Below are 18978 nucleotides of genomic sequence, written 5' to 3' on the forward strand. Positions count from 1 at the left end.
AATATAATTATCACTGTGACATGAAACTATTGGAAGATCGTTTTATCCTGAGATTAAAATTCATAATACTCACTCAGGCCTGTGTGCGGGAGGGCGGGGTTTGCGGGCGATCGGGTTGGACAACGACATTGCGGGGGCATTTGGCCCGCGGGCTAGAGTTTGACATGTGTGCTCTAGGGGGTCTATTAAGGTCAACTGATTGATAGCCAGACAGGTGGAGTCAGCTTCTTAAGTGGTCTTCCTGCAGGTACAGAGATCGCACCCTGCAGTGGGCTGGTGGACATATCACCACACTGGGCAAAAGATTCTGACTATCTACCTGACATATGTCTCTCATAATTTTATTAAATGTTCTCTCAGGTTTGCCTTCCTTCAGCTAAACCTTTTCAACGGAAGATTTTTCATTTCCCTCCTGTATGTCATTGCCCAGTAATACTGATGATTGGTGCCTACACTTCCATTTAAGTCACGTTTTGTGTTCAGAACAGGTTCAATGGGTTCAAAGAGAATCAAGACTGAACAACATTCAGGGGAACGCACAAAGGGGCACACACTCACAGACTAACACTAACAGATTCTGTGGAAATAAATCACTGCTAAACATTCCCAACTCCCAGTTGGGAATGCAAGAGTGAAATACACAATGCTCATCCATCCACAGTCACAGGACATTAATGAACAGTAACAAGTATATCAAATGAACCCAGTTTCCTGCATTGACCATAGTTCTGGATCTGTGTCAGGCCCACTGCAATCCATAATCCACACTACACTTGTTCATTTGATTGTAGTGAATATTTATCTAGTTTGAAGTAATCTATCACCTATAAGCCACTGCATTGGGTTGGAAATTGGAAAGAAATCCATAATGTACGATTTGTGGTGGCTCACCATAAGGCAGGTGAACCGGCCCCGCTGGTAAGCCACCCGGCAGGGCAGCTGGCCTAGACGGTGCCATCGGGGGTTTCCCTTTCTTCCAGCTTGAGGCTCAGAAACCCGCGCTTGGGGGCCACGTGACGCCCGGGTGACGTCAGCACCCTCCAGCGCACTTCTCAGCCAGGTCCGGGCTGGGAGTATAAGTGCAGCCCAGCAGCCTACAATAAATTAGTCTGCTCACTGAGCTCAACCCGTCTGGTTGCATGTGTTATTGCAGGAGCAGTGTAGCCGCCGCTACAATTGGTGACCCCGACTGGTTCAAACATCATGAGCGAGCCTGGGATCAGCCCTGTAGTCATGAAACTGCCTGAATTCTGGGTTCAGGAGCCGGAGACCTGGTTCGGCTATGCGGAGGCCCAGTTTCACCTCCACCAGATTTTGTCCGACACGACCAAATTATACCATGTGGTCGCTGCCCTGGACCAGGCCACTGCCAGACGTGTGCTGCACCTTGTTCAGCACCCACCCGCCGAGGACAAGTATGAGACCATCAAGCAAATGCTTACTGGGTCCCTTGGACTATCCAGACACCAGCGTGCCACTCGGATGCTGCCCCTTGATGCCCTGGGGGACAGGTCTCCAATGGAACTGATGGACGAGATGCTCGCACTCATGGGTGAGCACACCAACTGCCTACTTTCGAACACATCTTCCTCGAACATATGCCCGGGGACATCTGCCCGCTGCTGGTTCAGGAGAGCTTCACTGACCCGAGGAAGGTCGCCCAGAAGGCCCAAGAGCTTTGGTTCGTACGATACTCGGAAGGCTCAGTGGTCCAGGAGGTCACGAGGCATGGGCACGGGCACGACCACGCCAAGCCCGCCCCTAGCACTGCGGTAGAGCACCCAGCCCCTGCAGGGGCCCCCAAAAGCATAACCAAGGCCACAGCATCTGCTTCAGGCCTCTGCTTCTACCACCAGCGCTGGAGAGCCATGGTTTAGAAGTGTCGTCAGCCCTGCTCATTCCAGGGAAATGACCAGGCTGGCCGCTGTTAATGGCTGCAGTGGCTGGCCAAAGACACAGCCTTCTCTACCTGTGGGACTCAGTCAGCGGCCGGCGGTTCCTCATTGACACTGGAGCCCAGATCAGCATCATCTCGGCCACGGCCATCGAATCTAGGAACCAACCTCATGGACCTCCCCTCCATGTGACCAACGTAACGGCAATCCGGACGTATGAAGACAAGACAGTCCACTTCCAGATCGGCCAACGGAATTTTGCATGGAGGTTCACTGTCTCATCCCTCCTGACTGCCATCCTGGGTGCAGACTTCCCCCTTGCACATGGAGTTCTGGTGGACATTCGAGGTAGGTGCCTGGTGGAAGCCCGTACCTTCCAGGCTGTTTGCCTCGACGCCTCCCGCAGGTGGCCATGATCAGCACACCCAGAGATGAGTTCCAGCAGATCCTGGATGAGTTCCCGACACTCCTCAAGCCACTGTTCTCTGCTGCCTCACCGCACCATGGGTGTTCCACCACATCCCCACCCAGGGCCTGCCAATTCATGCCAAGGCATGCCAGCTCCTGCCTGACAAGCTCCAGGTAGCGAAGGAGGAGTTTTCACACCTGTTGGCGCTGGGGATCATTTGGCAGTCTGACAGCCCATGGGCCTTGCCACTCCACCTGGTCCCAAAAACCTCCCTGTGGAGACTATCAACGGCTCAATGAGGCAACTGTTCCTGACTGTTACCCCATCCCTCACATCCAGGATTTTACAGCCAACCTGCACGGCGTGAGGGTCTTCTCCAAGATTGACCTGGTGCACGGATATCACCAGATTCCGGTGCACCCTGAGGACATACCCAAGACAGCCATCATCACCCCATTTGGCCTGTTCGAATTCCTGCACGTCATTCAGGTTCAAGAATGCCGCTCAGACTTTCCAGCACCTCGTGGACTCAGTGGGCAGGGACCTGGATTTCATCTTCATTTACTTAGATGACATCTTCATTGCCAGTAGGGATCGGGCGCAACACAAGACCCACCAATGTGGGCTTTTCTCCCAGCTGGCCGACTTTGGCCAGTGCCAGTTTGGGAAAGAGTCCATGCAGTTCCTGGGCCATACTATCACGGCCGAAGGAGCCTTGCCCGCCACTCCAAAGGTTGCCGCTATCAGGGAGTTCCCATGCCCGAACAGCCTCAAGGGGCTGCAGGAGTTCGCTTCATCCCGGGAGCTACATGTATCGTGCAGCCGCTGTTCGCCCTCATCGCAGCCTCTCGCTTGGACGCTCACTTGGAACCCAGAACCCCAGAAGCCTGAACTGCATTCGAGGCCACCAAGGACGCCCTCACACCAACCTGCATATGGCACTCATTGTCGATGCCTCTGCCACAGCCATCAGTGCCATCCTGGAGCAGCAAGTGAATGGGCATTGGAAGCCGCTGGCATTCTTCAGCCACCTGCTCTGCCTGAATGCATGGATAGTGCCTTCGACCATGAGTTACTGGGCATGTACCTGGCGGTGCGGCATTTCCACTATTTTTTGGAGGAGAGGACTTTTACCATCTTCACCGACCACAAGCCCCTCACCCAGGCGCTGGCGATGGCAAAGGATCTCTGGTCGGTCCACCAGAAGCATCACCTTTCCTTTGTGTCAGAGTTTACCACCGACATTTGGCACAAAGCGGGGAAGGACAATGTAGTTGTCGATGCACTCTAGCGACCGGCCATCTGCGCACTGAGGCCCGGCCTTGACTTCGACCATCTCGCCCGGAACCAGGAAGCTGATGAGGAGACTAGGGCCTTCAAGACTGCCATCACCAGACTGCGGTTCCAAGACCTCCCGACTCCGAGAGGCGAAGGCACCATCCTGTCTGATATCTCCATGGGCACACCGCGGCCAGTGGTTCCCCAGCAGTGGCACAGGCGGGACTTCCATCACATCCATGACCTTTCACATCTGTCCATCAGGTCCATGGTCTGGATGGTGGCAGAATGGTTCATATGGCATGGGGGGCTGCGTAAGCAGATCACGGGCTGGGACAGAACATGCACCCATTGCCAGATGTCCAAGTTGCACAGGCACACCAGGGCGACCGTATAAGAGTTTGAGCACGTCCGGGAACAGTTCAGCCACATTCATGTGGACATCGTCGGGCCCTTACCCATTTCCCGGGGCAACCGTTACCTGTTTATGGTGGTAGACCACACCACTCGCTGGCCTGAGGTGATCCCGATGCCTAACGCCTCCACCGACTCCTGCTCCCAAGCCCCGTTGCATGGTTGGGTCACCCAGTTCGGCGTCCTGGCTCACATCACCAGCGATCGGGGCGCCCAGTTCACATCTGCGCTCTGGACACAGCTCACCAACAGGTTGGGGTTACAGCTACATCACACCAAGGCCTACCACCCGCAGGCTAATGGACTGATTGATCGTTCACGGAGTTTGTTTTCGTTCGGTGGGGCCTGACCGTGGCACCTCTGCAGCGACCATACGAGGGGCTGTACAGGTTTATACAGTGTTGCGGCTCGTCGTTCACGCTGGACTTGGGCAGCAGGCATGAGCTGTTTACCATGGACAGGCTGAAGCCAGTGCACCTTGATCCCACCGAGCCCATGGTCGTTGCCCAGCCCAAGAAGCGATGCCGCCCGGCAATAAAGGACATTGGCGCTGGTTCTAGGAAGGGCTGTGTGGTGGCTCACCACAAGGCAGGCGAACCGGCCCCACTTGTAAGCCACTCGGCGGGGCAGCCAGCCAAAATGGCACCATCGGGGGGTTTCCCTTCCTTCCAGTTCGAGGCTCAGAGACCCGCGTTTGGGGACCACATGATGCCTGGGTGACGTCAGCACCCTCCAGTGTGGTTCTCAGCCAGGTCCAGGTTGGGAGTATAAATGCAGCCCAGCAGCCTGCAATAAACTAGTCTGCTCACTGAGCTCAACCCGTCTGGTTGCATGTGTTATTGCAGGAGCAGTGTAGCCGCCGCTACAGATTCATTTATGTTTCCCATTATTTCCAGGATACAATTACATAATGGTTGTTATTGGGGCAAAGAGTCAGAGTTTTGGACCTCCAATCTCAAAACATGAATTTGACTTCAAGTGAGACAACTGGGAACCTAACTTCAAGTAACTCCCTGCATTGTGCAGGGAGGTGGGACTAGAGAGGGGTGTTTGGTTTGGAGCAGACTAGAAGGGCCTAATGGCCTGTTTCCGTGCTGTAATTGTTATGTTAACTCAATAACTCTAGAATTTGGGAAAAGCCATAAAACCATTGGATTGTTACAAAAACCCATCTGGTTGACTCTAATCTGCCTTCAGGGAAAGGAATCTTCTATCCTTTCTTGGTGTGTTCTATATGTGAAAAAGACCTATCAACATGGTTGACTCTTAATTGCCTCCACAGTTCAATCAATTAAGGATACAGCATAAAATAATCTGACATAACACAATCCTTGAGAAAGGGAAGGACTTTTATTCTAACTGCATGGAGAGTATGCCTTTAATTTTACTTATGTGATCAAGAAATGTGATTTTGTTTCAAATGTCTTGCTAATATCTTTGCCTTCTGAATTTTGTGAAATGTATTTAAAATACCTCCTGGGTCACATGGTACAGTGCCTGTGTACAGTAAGTGTGGTCACTTCCAAACATTTCCTACAGTTTAGGTCCTGATCTGGGTTAGTGAGTTAGGTCACAGTAATAAAATTTGAGGCAAATCAGAGGGTAGGTTAGCTTTAACTTGGTCAGTTCACCAGCTTCCTGCATTGTCTCAGCATATATGATTAGCCTCTGGGATTTATAATTTTAGACCCTTCCAGTATTTCATCTTCTGTGATGTTGACTCACTTCAAGACATCACAATCTACTTCCATGAGTTCCTTAATATCTGTGTGTCGATGTTCACATGCAGAATGCACTTTTCTATTGAGTGTTACTTTCAGTATATTATTTTACAAAGATCAGTCATTTAACAATGATTAATTAATAGGATCAATTTAACAGAAAAATACATTTGGGTTAGAATGATTTCATATGATCCTAAAGGCTTATTGATGTTTATTAGCTTTGATCTACTTCACCAACAAAACTGAAGCACAAAATGAGATGCAGATACTGCCACTTATCACAGGTGTTTGGTGTTAATGCAATAGTTGCACAATAAGTAGTTAAAACATAACAGGTTGTGCAGTGCTCTTCATTTCATCCTCTGCAATGCAGTGTTGCAATTAGAATGTAGAACAGTACAGTGTAGGAATCAACCCTTCAGCTCATGATGCCTGAACAGAATACAATGCCAACTTAAACTAAATGTCTGCTTCTTGCACATGATCCATATCTCTCTATTCCCTGCATATTCAAGAGGGTCTCTCTATAACTCTCTATACCCCACATCATTCAAGAGGGTGAATCCTCGCAAGGCGCTAGGCCCCGATGGCAGGGTACTGAAAATCTGTGCTAACCAGCTAGCTGGAGTGTTCACAGACATTTTCAGCCTCTCCCTGCTGCAGTCAAAGGTTCCCACCTGCTTCAAAAGGGCATCAATAGACGCAGAGAAGGCCTTCGACAGAGTAGAATGGAATTATTTGTTCAAAGTATTGCAAAAATTCAGTTTACCGGAGAAGTATATTAATTGGATTAAAGCATTATATAAGGGACCGTTAGCGAAAGTGACAGTAAATGGACATGTATCAAAGCAATTTAACTTAAGCAGGTCAACGCGGCAGGGATGCCCACTATCACCTTTATTGTTTGCGCTAGCTATAGAACCACTAGCAGAATTGATAAGAATAGATAATAATATAAAAGGAATAAAAATAAAAGACAGGGAATATAAAATCAGTCTATTTGCGGATGATGTTATAGTGTACTTAACAGAACCAGAACTATCAATAAAAGAATTATATAAGAAATTGAAGGAATATGGAGAAGTGTCGGGTTACAAGATAAATGTAAATAAAAGTGAAGCAATGCCTATGAATAATGTGGATTTCTCAAAATTTAAGAAGGAATCTCCATTCAGATGGCAAATGCAGGCAATAAGATACCTAGGTGTACAAATAAACAAAAATCTAGGCCAATTATATAAACTCAATTACAATCCACTAATGAAAAAATTACAGGACGATTTAGAGCATTGGAAAGATCTACCACTAACACTGATAGGAAGGATAAACTGTATTAAAATGAACATTTTTCCAAGGATACTATACTTATTTCAGGCATTGCCAATACAACTGACAGAAAAATTCTTCAAAGAGTTAAAGAAAATAATAAGGAAATTTTTATGGAGAGGGGGGAAACCGAGGATAGCACTAGATAAATTAACAGAATGGTATAAACAAGGAGGCTTACAATTGCCAAACTTCAAAAATTATTATAGAGCTGCACAATTAAGATACCTATCAGATTTTTATCAAACAAGGGAAAAACCAGACTGGACGAGATTAGAATTAGATAAAATAGGGGAAAAGATACCTGAACACATATTATATAAATGGGACGAAAAATTGGTACAACATAGAACTTCTCCAGTATTACATCATCTCCTCAATATTTGGAAGAAGATTCATGTAGAAAGAAATAAAATAAATTATCAATTACCAAAACTAATATTGACGCAAAATAAGCTACTCCCTTTTACAATAGACAACCTTTCCTTTAGAAAATGGGAAAAAAAAGGGATTAAAAGAATAGAAAATTGTTTTTCAGGAAGTAGATTCTTATCCTTTGAACAAATGAGAGATAAGTACAATATAACTGGAGATACAGCGCTGGCATATTACCAACTGAGATCCTACTTGAAAGATAAATTAGGAAGCAATTTGAGTTTACCAGAGGGAAGTAACCTTGAATATGTGATTACAGATACAATGTTAATCAAAAGATTTATAACAAATATGTATATTAAACTGCAAGAAAATGAGAATGAGGAAACAAATGGTAAAACTAAACAAAAATGGGAACAAGATTTAAATATAAAGATAAAAAAGGAAACATGGGAGAAATTATGTTCTGGAACGATAAGAAATACAATAAATACGAGGCTACATATGATACAATATAATTGGTTACACAGACTATACATTACACCGCAAAAGTTAAATAAATGGGACCCAACAGTATCTGATAGATGTTTTCGATGTAAAAAAGAAATGGGAACAACAATTCATGCAATCTGGACATGTGAGAGAGTAGAAAAATTTTGGGATGATCTCAGTCAGATATTAAATAAAATAACAGAAAACAATATACCAAAGAATCCAGAGATCTTTCTCCTAAGTAACATAACAAACAAAGAATTTCGAATTGATTTGGAGGATGTACAAAAAAGATTTGTTAAGATAGCCCTAGCCGTAGCAAAAAAATGTATTATGTCAACCTGGAAATTGGAAGATAATTTGAAAATACAACTATGGTATATAGAAATGAATAAATGTATTCCATTAGAAAAAATAACATATAGTTTAAGAAATAATATTGAAATATTCGAACAAGTATGGGAGCCTTACATTAAATACAATAGCGAAAACCTACCGGGGACAAACATTACCTAAGTTGATGGAAGGAGAAGGAAAGAAAAGAATGGACTCAGTAGAATTTCTGGTGTATTTTTGTTGAATGACAACATTGTCTGACTGGCTTAATGCAACCTAGATTGTATACCTAAAATGGATGAGAGGGGGCGTGGGGGGGTGGCTTGGGAGGAGGGAGGGGGGGGGGAAGAAAAAGTCACTGTATATGTGTGAAAAAGAAAAAGTGTACATCATGGCTAATGTGATTTATGGTGTGAAAAATAAAAAATTTTAAAAAAAAAAAATCGTCCCGGTACCCAAGAAGAACTGTGTGAGCTGCCTCAACGACTACCACCCAGTAGCACTAACTTCTGATGAAATGCTTTGAGGGGCTGGTCATGACTAGAATTAACACATAGTTAAGCAAAGATCTTGATCCGCTGCAATTTGCCTATTGTCACAATTGCTCCGTAGCAGATGCAATAGCGTTGGCTCTCCATTCAGCTCTAGACCACCTCAAAAACAATAACTCATACTCTTTGTGATTGCATCAATATGGAGGCTCCAGGACAGCTGCTCTTCATTGACAACAGCTCAGCCCTTAATACCATTATTCCCTCAGAACTGGTCAAGAAACTGCAAACTCTAGGCCTCTTTACACCCCTCTGCAACTGTATCCTTAACTTCCTCATCAGGGACTACATCAGTACAAATTGGAAACAACGTCTCCTCCTGACTGATTATCAACACACGCCCACCCCAAGTGTGTGTGCTTAGTCCACTGCCCTATTCATTATAAACCTATATCTGTGGCCAGGCACAGTTCCAATGCTATCTACAAGTTTGCCGATGACACCACAGTTGTCGACAGGATTACAGAAGGGAGATGGTTCAGCTCATTGAATGGTGTAATAACAACAATCTTGCACTCAATTTGAACAAAAGCAAGGATTGTGACCTTCAGGATGAAGTCAGGGGAACACAACCCAGTCTGCATCGAGGGCTCAATAGTGGAGAGGGTAAAGAACTTCAAATTCCTGGGTGTCAACATCTCCAACGATCTGTCCTGGAGCCTCCATGTTGATGCAATCACAAAAAAAACTCGCCAACTTTGTGAGATCTCTGAGGAGATTCGGTTTGTCATGAAGACTCTCGTAACTTCTACAGGTGTATTGTGGAGAGCATTCTGGCTGGTTGTTAACTCAGCCTGTGACATCACAGGCACCAGACTTCACTCCATCAAGGACATCTACACGAGGTGGTGTCTTCAAAAACAGCCTTATTGTCAAAGACCCCCACCACCACCCAGGCCATGCCCTCTTTACTCTGCTACCATCGGGAAAAAGGTAGAGGAGCCTAAAGACGAGCACTCAATGGCACAGGGACAGCTTCTTCCCCGCTGCCATCAGATTCCTGAATAATCAATGAATCAAAGACGCTGCCTTACTTTTTGTGCACTGTTAGTGTTATTATTACTTTATTTTTTATTGTAATATCGCAAAAGTCCTCTAGTGTTATATTATGAGAAACCTACTATGTTCCACAGAAAATACAAAAGAATTATTTATAAGTTGAAATCAAACTACATTCAAGTGGTAAGATCACACAGCATCCTATGAATCCACAGCTTATTCCAATGGCTTGTTTTCCTCTATTCTCCTTCTTTACAAATCTCTTTTCACAGCTTTAAAGTAGTTTTAGAAGAGCATGCATTGCATTTATGATTCATATACTTACATTGAAAAACGGGCAACTAATCGGAAACCATTGAACTGTTTGAAATAACTGGAGCTCAAAATATCTTATAAACTGTCACTCTGTAATTGATTTTGTGGTGGCTACTGAATGGTCAGATTTCTACATGACACATGGCAGAAATGGAAAAAAAGCTTATAATTGAGTTAATGGGTTGTGCCTTGAAGGAGGAGACATTACTGAAAAGTTGAATAGATGTATGGCAGAAACTGTAGAGAATTAAGTAGGTGAAAGGCCATCCACCAAGAATGGCAACAGTAAAAAGAAGGGAGAGAAAGAGTAAATAAGGAACCACAGAACACATGAACGTAAATAAATAGAAGGATTCACCCATTTGGCCTCTCGTTCCATTTGATAAATCATAGATAACCCATTACCTCACCATATTCCTTATTTAACTCAATACAAATTAACAATACATCAGTTGTCAGGAAAATGACAGAAAAATGTCACATGATATTTTGAAATTCATATTATGATTAGACATAATAACTTTGATTTTATAAAAGCAAAATAACAAGTTTGGTAAATGAGAGATTTTTGGGTATAGACTTCACAGGAAATCCATGTTAATGCAGCATATCTTTGGCTTGGCTTCGCGGACGAAGATTTATGGAGGAGTAAAGTCCACGTCAGCTGCAGGCTCGTTTGTGGCTGACAAGTCCGATGTGGGACAGGCAGACACGGCTGCAGCGGTTGCAAGGGAAAATTGGTGGGTTGGGGTTGGGTGTTGGGTTTTTCCTCCTTTGTCTTTTGACAGTGAGGTGGGCTCTGCGGTCTTCTTCAAAGGAGGTTGCTGCCCGCCGAACTGTGAGGCCCCAAGATGCACGGTTTGTGGCGAGATCAGCCCACTGGCGGTGGTCAATGTGGCAGGCACCAAGAGCTTTCTTTAGGCAGTCCTTGTACCTCTTCTTTGGAGCATCTCTGTCTTGGTGGCCAGTGGAGAGTTCGCCATATAACACGATCTTGGGAAGGCGATAGTCCTCCATTCTGGAGATGTGACCTACTGTAAGGTAAAACATCATGAGATGGGAATGTACGGGGCAGTAACAAGATGTGAATGCATCCTTGTACTTACAAGATAAGAGAGACATTGATGGATTGAGAGGCAGGAAGCTAGCAGGGAAAGGATAGCAACAGTTTTAGTCATTGGACAAGTAATGATATGATGATGTTCTAAGCACATATCCAAGGGTATAAAAAATCACCATTTTGCTGATAACGGCAGAATGCATTCTCCGACTAACCTGGTTGGTCGCAAGTGTTACAATCCGGTAATAAAGAACAAAGAACCCTGATTTCGACTCAGCCTGGTGTTTGTCTCACTCATTCATGAACAAAGCAGACCTAACACTACCCAGCGCAGTTTGATCTTCAGCAGCGTGGATTCGATGCTGTCGGCCTCTGCCATCTCGAGTACTTCGATGTTGGAGATGAAGTCGCTCCAATGAATGTTGAGGATGGAGCGGAGACAACGCTGGTGGAAGCGTTCTAGGAGCTGTAGGTGATGCCGGTAAAGGACCCATGATTCGGAGTCGAACAGGAGTGTGGGTATGACAACGGCTCTGTAAACGCTAATCTTTGTGAGGTTTTTCAGTTGGTTGTTTTTCCAGACTCTTTTGTGTAGTCTTCTAAAGGCACTATTTGCCTTGGCGAGTCTGTTGTCTATCTCGTTGTCGATCCTTGCATCCGATGAAATGGTGCAGCCGAGATAGGTAAACTGGTTGACCGTTTTGAGTTTTGTGTGCCCGATGGAGATGTGGGTGGGCTGGTAGTCATGGTGGGGAGCTGGCTGATGGAGGACCTCAGTTTTCTTCAGGCTGACTTCCAGGCCAAACATTTTGGCAGTTTCCGCAAAACAGGACGTCAAGCGCTGAAGAGCTGGCTCTGAATGGGCAACTAAAGCGGCGTCGTCTGCAAAGAATAGTTCACGGACAAGTTGCTCTTGTGTCTTGGTGTGAGCTTGCAGGCGCCTCAGATTGAAGGGACTGCCATCCATGCGGTACCGGATGCAAACCAGCGTCTTCATTGTTGAGGTCTTTCAAGGCTTGTTTCAGCATCATGCTGAAGAAGATTGAAAAGAGGGTTGGTGCAAGAACGTAGCCTTGCTTCACGCCATTGTTTATGGAGAAGGGTTCAGAGAGCTCATTGCTGTATCTGACCCGACCTTGTTGGTTTTCGTGCAGTTGGATAACCATGTTGAGGAACTTTGGGGGGCATCCAAGGCGCTCTAGTATTTGCCAAAGCCCTTTCCTACTCACGGTGTCAAAGGCTTTGGTGAGGTCAACAAAGGTGATGTAGAGTCCTTTGTTTTGTTCTCTGCACTTTTCTTGGAGCTGTCTGAGGGCAAAGACCATGTCAGTAGTTCCTCTGTTTGCGCGAAAGCCCCACTGTGATTCTGGGAGAACATTTTTGGCGATACTAGGTATTATTCTATTTAGGAGAATCCTAGCAATGATTTTGCTTACAATGGAGAGTAGCGTGATTCCCCTTTAGTTTGAGCAGTCTGATTTCTCGCCTTTGTTTTTGTGCAGGGTGATGATGATGGCATCATGAAGGTCCTGAGGCAGCTTTCCTTGGTCCCAGCAAAGCTTGAAAAACTCATGCAGTTTGGCATGCAGAGTTTTGCCGCCAGCCTTCCAGACCTCTGGGGGGGAAATTCCATCCATACCTGCTGCTTTGCCACTTTTCAGTTGTTCAATTGCCTTATATGTCTCTTCCCGGGTGAGGACCTCATCCAGCTCTAGCATTAAGGGCTGTTGAGGGAGCTGGAGCAGAGCAGATTCTTGGACTGAGCGGTTGGCATGGAAAAGAGATTGAAAGTGTTCTGACCATCGGTTGAGGATGGAGATCTTGTCGCTGAGGAGGACTTTGCCATCTGAGCTGCGCAGCGGCTTTGGACGGGGTGAGGGGCCGTACACAGCTTTTAGAGCCTCGTAAAAACCCCTGAAGTCGCCAATGTACGCGCTGAGCTGGGTTCGTTTGGCGAGGCTAGTCCTCCACTCATTTTGGATCTCCCGGAGTTTGCGCTGAAGATGGCTGCATGTGCGACAGAAGGCTCGTTTCTTCTCTGGCCAGGACGGCTTTGCAAGGTGAGCCTGGTGGGCAGCTCGCTTCTTTGCCAGCAGCTCCTGGATTTCCTGGTTGTTTTCATCGAACCAGTCCTTGTTTTTTCCTGGAGGAGAAGCCCAGTACCTTTTCAGTGGATTGTAGTATGGCAGTCTTCAGCTGATCCCAGAGGGTTTCATGGGATGAGTCCATGAGGCGGATTGCATCCTCGAGCTTTGCTTTGAGGTTTGCCTGGAAGTTTCTCTTGTTTATTAGGTTTCCAGGTCACTTCCAAGGCCAGCATTAATTTTCCAATGCCTTGTGAAATGATGTGAGCCACCTTCTTGAACTGTGGCAATTTATTTTCTGGTGAAGATATTCCACAACATTGTTGAGGATGTTGTTCTCGGATTGAAATTCAAGCAGTGATATGCTTCTTGGTCCAGATAGTGAGTGGCTTGGAAGGTAAAGTCCTTATCCATCTATTGCTTCTTCATAGGAAATCATGGGCATGCTGTTGCAGTATTGATTAACTCCAGTGCACTCATTACATGATCCACATTGTAGTGACTGTGCACCAGTGATGGAGAAAATTAATATTTAGAGTAGTGAATAGGGTGTTCATCAAGCATCTGTTTCTTTTCAATTTTTACAAAAGGTTGCCTCATTAAGTGAGGGTTCTCAGAGTTGACAATAATACATTAACATGGATACTGGGTAAAGGCCAGAAATTAATTGGTTGTTCCAGGTTATCAGGTTGCCACAAAGATCATATTTACAACATATATTAATGACTGACATTAAAAGAGAGCACCATCAGGGTCAATTTTGCTGATGTCCCGAAGGTGGGTGAGAAAGTTGAGCTGTGCAAAGGATGATGGAAACGCTAAATTTGGATTAAAAATGTCATGAATGCAGGGAAATATGGGATAATGCAACACTATCAACTTCAGTTAGAGAAGTTGCTGCAAATAATTTTAATTTTACATGGTGAGAAGCTCCTGTATAACTGGATCTGAATACACAAAATCCAAGTATTTAATTTTTTGCCATAGTATGCCTAAAGGAAGCCAATATGATCATGAGTGGCAACATGCAGAAGTACCATTCCTTATGAAGTATCTACTCATCTCTACCCTTTAATAGATTTTCATTGCATTGTCCCTTGAAGAACAGAGTTCTGGAGGCCCACAATCAACTCAGACAAAAAAAAAGAGAGAAACATACAAAATGCTGGATGAACTCTGTAGATCAGACAGCATCCATGGAAGGAAAACGATCGATGATGTTGCGGGCCGAGACGCTGCATCAGGAAATTCCCTCATACTGATTCTGACTTTGGTTTTTAAACAGTGACCCTGGTTCTAGATTTTCTCACCAGAAGAAACTTCTTTCCATGTTCACCTTTGTCAAGAGGCCTTGTTTCAATCCAAGGGTAGTAGTTGAATAATACCTTGTCTTGAGATGAAGTTCAGCATTTTAGGCCTGACATGAGTAGAAATTCTTTATTAAAAGGTTTTAAATGTTTGATTCTTTTTCCTCTTCAAGACTGTAAATGCTCTATTTAGTGCATTCAAGGCTGAAATTTATAGATTTTTGTACATTAAAGGGATTAAGCAACATGCTGATGAGGCTAGAGGCAGACAAGGCCATTTTGTAATTTTGAAGGAGCATTTGGCCTACATCTGTTCTCGTGTCTCATGTATATGTTGCAAGGGTATGAGAAGGAATTGCTGTGACCAAAATTGTCGAGAGTTGGGTCTTTGATTTTAGGGATGGGTCTGGAGAGAGCAGGAGGATGGAATGAGAGAAAAGAAAGCCCTTTCACACTGTGAGTTAACCCTCCAATTTGGTGGGTCAAATTGCATGAATCGTGCAGTGTAAAATGACATAACCGGGCAGGGTGAGTCAATTTCAACTGGGGTCTGATGCATGGTGGGGGCACATATGAGAGCCAGGCTGAGTTAACCCACCAATTGCCTTCTCGTGGTGCGAATGGTCTAATCAACTTATCAAGTACCATTAATGACGTACTTGCGTCAGTCTGGCAGTTATATTTCACTGCAGAGCTGCCCGCATTCTGTCATCCCCCTGTCTTGCTGCCTGAGTCCCGTTACTTGAGTCCTGCTACCTGACAGATCCCCCACCCCACTGCTTGACAGCATCCCCACTCTACTTCCTGGGCTCTGACTGCCCCACTACCCTGCTCCCTTCCTCCTCCATTCTCCTCCCTCCCCATCCCCTCCCTCTCTCTTCCATTCCCACTTCCTCTTGCCCCATCTCCCTCCCTATCAGCCCCACACTGATCCCACCACCCCACACCATCACGACAGTCCCATTGCTCCGCTGCGCAGTTCTTCACAAAAAAAAACCTGGAATATTTTTAGTTGCATTGCTATGCCTGGTGACAGCATAATACAAGCTGCAAGCGTACCCAGAAGCCAAATGATTAATCTAGTGACTGTAGAATTCTTGGAATTGGGGGATCAACTGCATAACAAGGTGCACTGGTGCACAGACATGACTCCAGGCTGCCGAGGGTACACACGGTTAAAACAGTGCCCATCTTCCCATGCTATCCAAGCACAAACTGAGCTCTCCTCTATGGTTTAACTCCATCGAAAGCAGCCACTGCTCCTCTTCAAATAACAGTTGGGTTACCTGGGGGAGCAGCGTGAGGGTTTCCCCTCCACGATGTTCTCCTACTGCAATGATGCACTGGGCATGAAGGGCATTGAACAGACCCTGCCCGAGCTGCCCCAGCAGGGGAAAGCGCAGCGTCCACTGCCTATTCCACTCAAGTAGCTGGGGCTTCTTGGCCACTCTCTCCTCTCTGGACAAGGTGCACCTGCCCCTTTTGCACCCTTTCAGGCTGAACTGAACAAATGAAGAACTACATGGAATTTGGCTTCAAAATGAAACAGACGGTTCTCTTAGAATGAACCACGCTGCGGCAAGTTGGGCAACTCTGAAAGATTGTTTCTTCCCCTTGAAAAATTATGTGATCAAGTTGAACACTATTAACCAGTTGGCCAAAAAAAAAGAACATAACAGTGCGTTCCCAGCAGAATTATGTTCAATTGAAAAATAAACAATGTTGTCAATCTAATTTTGGAAGGCTGAATTACACCAATCAGAAGCAGATACTCAGGCTAATAAATGTTATGGCAACATGTTAGCAAAAGAAACGTGAATGTTCTCACTGGAGAGGGAATAGATATACCAGGGGAGGGGATTTTTACTTGCAGCTGATTTGGTGTGTATGAAAAAAAAAGATTGGCCATGAACTAGTTGCCAAGGCTGTCAGAGGGAGGCTGGACGGCTTTGACAGCTGTGAAATGTAACTGTGCAATCACCTGGGCTGTCAGAGCCTGCATGTGATACATAATTTGTGACGATACCGCTGGAGGCGGGACCCACCCCCCCCCCCCCCCCACCTTTAAAATCCCTAGTTGCAGAATTACCTGCAAATAATGGTTCAGTGTGAAAGGCTCCCGCGTTCAGCTTGCCCTGCAATTTTTCCCGTTTCCGAGGAGGGTTGGCAATGTGAAAGGGGCTTAAAGTATGGATGCCAACAGGAGGCTTTGTCAGTGATAAGTGGAAAAGCAGTGAAGAGTTATGAGACATTAGGGTTAGGGTTAGGGTGGTCCAAGGTGGTCTTTATTGAAAGATGCATTTGGACACTAACATTAATTTTAGTCCCATTGGACCTACCTGGAAGAATCCGTGTATTCAACACCATTGATATCATTTGACCTACTGAGTTTCTCCTGCACTTCGTGCACTGCATGACTTTGTGACTTTGACTCAACGATGTTACTAGCCAGATAGTCAGCGAATCTTAAACCAGGGCTATTTGCTCGCAACAACTTGGTCAAAGATTCTCAACGGAAAGAGGCATATTTTGTAATGCAAGGGATAAAAATTGAGTGTGTGATTAATGGAAGCTCAATGAAACGACAATGCCCAGAGGTCTTACCTTCCCCGCCTTCAAAGGTCAGGAAGTCAGCTGTGTCCTTCGATTTAACGCTGTGCTTTCCCACGTAACTGGTCCGAAACTCCCGGTTCAATCTTCCGAAGCCCAAGCGTCCTTCGCGGTTTACAAATCCCTCAGGTTACACAAACTGAACTGCTCTGAACGTTGAACATTGGAACATTCCAGGGAACTGACGAAGCCCACAGAAATGTCTTCGTTTATCCAGAACTCCAAATCGACCAAAGTTATCACACTTTATACCCAGCCCAAAATCTACACCAATGTTTCTGGAAAGTGAGAAGAAAATCACTTTGAAAAGCGACTTCGAAATGATCACAAGACAAGCATTGGATATTTGTTTTTGGCAAAAAGAGAAATCCCCCACCCCCCGACTCTAATTAGCACGTAGTATTTAAGACCACCCAAAAAAAAAGAGGAATGTGTGATACAGTTGGTGGAGAGCCCTGCTGTGTTTCTACAAGACGGTTCTGAAATTCGGAAACAAAACTACGGATTCTGGACATTTGAAAAGAAAACTAGAAAATACTGGAAATGCTCCACAGATCGGGCAGCGTCTATGGAGAGAGGCAGGGCGTTGACATTTCAGGCGGATACTCCGTCAAGAGAGCCGTGACCACTGATCGAATGCAAACTAACATTTCAGCTGGATAAGGGCGCTGAATAGAAAACACGCCTCATGATTTCATATCTCAGTTGCTCGTTTCGAATTGACGAGTTGCGCGCCTTGGAGGATGAAATAAACGGACTCAGACCTTTGAAATGATTGTCTCCAAGGGTGGGAGAGTGTTCCGCTTGGGTAACAGAGCTAGCGAGATGCTTCCCTTTAGTTTTAGCCTGGACAACCGGGGTTGAGGTGTGCTTTGACCTGCGGAATTGGGGGCTGGAAGTTCGGTGAGTTTCGGGAAACCTTTCGATACATGGCTCTTTGAAAAGACCTCACTGACCAGACTTGAATCATGTAGGGTGGAGATTTCAACGTCACGAAATCAGAACCCGATGGAGAGGACAAGATACTTATTTAAAGTATCCATCAGACTTCTGGAGCCCGCTGCTGTGCCGAGTGCGGGATTGGAGAACCACCCCGTGCAATGTCCTTCCTTCTGGTAGCGAAGCGGTTAAGAAGCGTCGTTGCAGACACTGGAAACCTCTTTGATTGCAGTTGCACTTTTTCACCTCTCGCCAAAAGAAAAAAAGCGGCTTCTGCTTCCTGCCGTCAGTTGGACCGCAAAGTTTCTTTTATATATGGAGGACCATCGCCTTCCCAAGATCGTGTTATATGGCGAGCTCTCAAATGGCCACCGTGACAGAGGTGCACCAAAGAAAAGGTACAAGGACTGCCTAAAGAAATCTCTTGGTGCCTGCCACATTGACCACCGCCAGTGGGCTGATACCGCCTCAAACCGTGCATCTTGGCACCTCACAGTTTGGCGGGCAGCAACCTCCTTTGAAGAAGACCGCAGAGCCCACCTCACTGACAAAAGGCAAAGGAGGAAAAACCCAACACCCAACCCCAACCAACCAATTTTCCCCTGCAGCCGCTGCAACCGTGTCTGCCTGTCCCGCATCGGACTTGTCAGCCACAAACGAGCCTGCAGCTGACGTGGACTTTTTACCCCCTCCATAGATTTAAAAGTCCACGTCAGCTGCAGGCTCGTTTGTGGCTGACAAGTCCGATGCGGGACAGGCAGACACGGTTGCAGCGGCTGCAGGGGAAAATTGGTTGGTTGGGGTTGGGTGTTGGGTTTTTCCTCCTTTGCCTTTTGTCAGTGAGGTGGGCTCTGTGGTCTTCTT

The 18978-nt window shown here is 45.8% G+C and overlaps 1 long non-coding RNA gene across 3 annotated transcripts in view; it reads right to left on the reverse strand.

Annotated features, from left to right (window-relative positions):
• LOC138759996 (uncharacterized) overlaps positions 1–17778 on the reverse strand; it is a 48892-nt gene extending 31114 nt beyond the window's left edge. For all 3 annotated transcript variants that reach the window (XR_011355312.1, XR_011355311.1, XR_011355313.1), the window contains exon 1: positions 17170–17778. This is a non-coding gene — a long non-coding RNA (uncharacterized lncRNA). The remainder of the gene's footprint in view (positions 1–17169) is intronic.
• Positions 17779–18978: the final 1200 nt, after the last annotated feature.

This window comes from Narcine bancroftii, chromosome 4, assembly GCF_036971445.1.
Source record: "Narcine bancroftii isolate sNarBan1 chromosome 4, sNarBan1.hap1, whole genome shotgun sequence".
Lineage (NCBI taxonomy): Eukaryota > Metazoa > Chordata > Chondrichthyes > Torpediniformes > Narcinidae > Narcine > Narcine bancroftii.